The following is a 4,210-nucleotide window of genomic DNA, read 5'->3' on the forward strand; positions in this document are numbered from 1 at the left end:
TTGACTCATTGGAAAAGACCCTGATGCTGGGAGGGATTGGGGGCAGGAGGAGAAGGGGATGACAGAGGATGAGAGGGTTGGTTGGCATCATCGACTCGATGGACATGGGTTTGAGTAAACTCCGGGAGTTGGTGATGGACAGGGAGGCCTGGAATGCTGCAATTCATGGGGTTGCAAAGAGTTGGACATGACTGAGCGACTGAACTGAGCTGAACTGAACAGTTCAGGAAGACTCTTTTGGCAAGAGTGGCCAAATGTAGAAAACTTACTCTCCCTTCCACATCCTACTCCAGGATCCTAGATTCCACATATGCAGATTGACCTCCCATGATGTATGTGGTTCTCCACTAATCCTCGAAGGTGTTCTGGTTTTTATAGGCCCCAAGCAGGAAATGTGTCCATTACCTGGGCTTTTCTCCACTCATCTCCCTCCCACCTCTAATCTATATCTCAAGAATCACATTCAATCCCTCCTCAAATTATCCCTTGTTACTTCTATGACCCAGGGTGGGTAACCCCATTCCCTCTATATTCCGGAGGTTCCAGTATAGGTTTATTGGGGGAATTAGGCTTTGGGTTAGATTTTATTCAAGGGTATGTGCAAACCAATTTGGTTTTTTAAAATTACTTTTATTTTTTCTACTGAAAAAAAGAATAGTCTTCTACAAAATATAATACAAAACAAATATCTTATGAATGATAAAGATTTAAATGCTATAAACAGCCTATATATTTCCAATAACTTAAATAAATATAACAACTTCTTAAGATATGGAAAATGGATTCTAAATCCTGTTTTAAAGTTATTGTAGCATAACATTTAATATACATTTAAATAATCCCATATATTAGCCATCACTTATTTTTCATCTGACACAAAAATAGAGTTAAAGGTTGCACTTTGAGTCTTAGAAAATAGCCATGTAGTTGACCAGATGAACTGTTTTCAGATTCAACGTCTTCTTTATTTCCTGAGTTTTCCAATGAGCTTGATGACCAAGACCAAGCTCCTTCTGATTTCCAAGCTGACAACCTCCCAGGCACAGAGGCTGTATTCTTTCTCTTTGAGATACATACTGATTCACTGGAAGTAACTCTTCACAGCCAATCTGGAGTTCTCACTCCCTCAAGGTGAGTGTTCCGTCGACCTTCCCTCCCTCAGTCCAGCTCCTCCAGCTGCTGATCAAGTCCCGCGAGGAATCTGTCCAGGAGGCTCTCGTCCCGACCTGCAGAGGAGCCCGAGGTGCTGAAGAGCTGGGAGGTCAGCTGGAGCAACCCGTGCACAGCAGCTGCGGCTTCTGTCTCCTCAGCCTGGCCCGTCCTCCAGGGTCTGAGGAGATCTGGTCAGTCCTGTCCCTCAGACAGGACACGATGGACACTCTCTCCATCTGACTCCAACACGTGAAGCTTTCCAGATTGCCGCGGCTCGCAGGCAGCTCGCAGCCCAGAGAGCACGCGGGGCTGGAGCAGAGCATCCCCAGGGCCAGCAGCAGAGACACGGGGAGGGCCACGGGGACGCTGGGGGCTCTGCAGGGCTGCCTGGAGGGAGGTGTAGGCATGTTCTGAGGACTTGGGGTGATGGGTGGCTCTTAAAGAGTGAGCAAAGAAACTTGCCTTTTCTGGGTTTTTCCGCATTTTGCCCATTCCTTTCTTTTTCTACTCTTTGTAATGAATCATAAATGCTCATTTTTGCCATGAGTGCCTCGGGGGGGACACCAAATCATTCGTGCCACTGTGGTTGATAGCTACACAGCCGTATATCATGCTTCTCACACCTGTTAGTTGTTCCTGGGAGAAGAGTCTGGTCAAAGTCAGAGAAGGTAGAAATATTCATACAATATATATATGGTGGCTTTTCCAGGTCACCAAGAAATATTCAGTATAAAAAGAGCTTATAAGAGGAAAATTTTGATTTCTCTCATTTTTTTTCATTTACCCACTTCTCCCTTCTTTAAAAAATGTGTGTATGTACCTTTCCGATATTACCTGAGTTGGCCTTAAGCTCACTGGAGACATTATAGGGAACAGTATCACTGATATCATTTGTTAAAAATGAATTATGTGGCAACTATAATCTGCAAGGCACTTTTTAAGGTGCTGACTGTCCTAAAAATTCAAGTTTTCCTATTTTATTTCTCTTCCTCCTCTACCACAACAATATTTCACAGGAAACTTTGCTTCAGTCACTGTGTGATAATACAGATAATCTCATCTCCTTAGATATTTCACTGGGAAGTGATAACCTACTCATACACTCAGGGACACTGAGGTTGCAATTATATTCAAACCTTGTAATGACATGTCTTTACCAATTCTGTAAGGTACAGATAATTTTTAAGAATATTAATGGCAGAAGTTTTTACAGGCAGCCTCTCAGCCAAGTGTTGTTAATAAACATTTCATTAATTTTCACAGCTTCCCTATGAGATAATTACTATAATTACTGACATGTTTGCAAATAAGGAAACTGAAAACTCAGAGAGATTACTTAACTTGCTAACAGTCAGGATTAACTGCATAAGTGGTACTTGACCACTAAACTACTCTGCCTCCATGTTATTCTTCATTAACCTTACACATTCTCCTTTAGCTACACTGCATACAATTGTAATTAAGTAATCCATCTAACTATGTAACGTTTGACTGCCCTGAGAGACTGTAAGCTCCCTAAAGGAGCCACATGTGGAGTATCCAGCAAGATGTCTGTCTCAGAGGAAGTGCACAGAGGGAGGGTTCTCTGTCCCACTAAGGCATGTCCACCTCTCTTTGATCCCATGGACTATGGCACACCAGGCTTCCCTGTCCTTCTCTATCGGTCAGAGCTTGCTCAAATTCATGTCCATTCAGTCAGTGATGCGATCCCATCATCTCATCCTCTGTCGCCCCCTTCTCTTCTTGCCCTCAATCTTTCCCAGCACCGGGGTCTTTTCCAATGAGTGGGCTCTTCCCATCAGGTGGCCAAAGTATTGGAGCTTCAGTTCTGTCCCAGAGCCAGCTCTAACAGAACTATACACACGAAAGTTTTAGTAGACTTAGTATTTGAAGACTGGGAAAATGATAATCTTCTGAAAACATAGATAGTAAGAGTAATTTAAATGGATTTTTTTAACTTTCTAGATAATTTCTCAAAATATTGCCTCAGATGGGAACAGGGCCTCTCAAAATTGTTGCTAAATTGCCATAGTCAGTCAGGTTCCTACCATAGATCTCAACCAAACACCATTTCAGATGTAGGACTGGAACTCAGCAAGTTCAAAGGGAACTGTGTACTCTTCATTTGTAGTGTGAAGATTGTAATGTCCCTGGAATGAGTGAATGGCACTTCTGTGACAAAGAATAGGAATTGGAGAGGAAGAACTTTCTAAGTATCCTTCCATGGTAGGAAGCACATAGTCAGAGCAGCCAGCTCAGTCCAGAGCTTTAGACAGTGGACATGGGGGCAAGATTGTCTGGTTTGATGTCACAGCTCCAGCCTGCACTGGCTATGTGACCTTCAGCACTCCGGTTTTCTCCTTTTATATGGTCCTGATAATCATGTCTGTTTCACTGGCTAGTTGTGAAGACTGTAGGATGTAACGTACTTCTGACAATGCCTGGACATATAAGCATTCAGTATCTGTTAGCTGTTCCCACGAGGCAGAAAATTCACACATCCAACTATGGAAACTGGATAGAATTTCATTGAGAGGACCTGCTTCCCATCCCTTAATTCTCAGCTCACTGCTCAACATTATTATATCTAATCTCATCTCTTGTGTGAACATGACTTCCTGTCCAAATCACTTACATCTAGTAGCTTCTAGGTAACAGCTGACCTCTCACATGGGAATAAAATGACCATCCAGTCTTAACCCAGTCTCTTTTCACGAGTTAATAGGTTTACATCCTCAGAATCCAATAACGTCCATGAAGAGTGAGTAATGTAAACAGACAAATAAAGATAGATAAATAGATACTGGGATTTAGCAAATTGACAACTAGCCTCTTAGGTAACACTCTGCCTAGAGCCTGCTACCCTCCTCTGGCTCTGTCTGCAGCTAAACAATCTCACATGGGCTGGTCTGAAATCTGTCACTCTGTGGAACTCTTCATCCCCATTTGTGTAGTTAAGTGACATTTTGTCATTTGGACAGAGAAGAGGTCAGTATAGTTTTTTCAATTACATCGTTTACTTTCCTTTTACCTTTGTGCATGACTTTTTCCTTAACTG

The 4,210-nt window shown here is 42.6% G+C and overlaps 1 pseudogene; it reads right to left on the minus strand.

The window, feature by feature from the left end:
• Positions 1–964: 964 nt before the first annotated feature.
• LOC122452947 lies at positions 965–1,559 on the minus strand (annotated as a pseudogene).
• Positions 1,560–4,210: the final 2,651 nt, after the last annotated feature.

Source organism: Cervus canadensis, chromosome 14 (assembly GCF_019320065.1).
Source record: "Cervus canadensis isolate Bull #8, Minnesota chromosome 14, ASM1932006v1, whole genome shotgun sequence".
In the NCBI taxonomy this organism is placed as follows: Eukaryota; Metazoa; Chordata; class Mammalia; order Artiodactyla; family Cervidae; genus Cervus; species Cervus canadensis.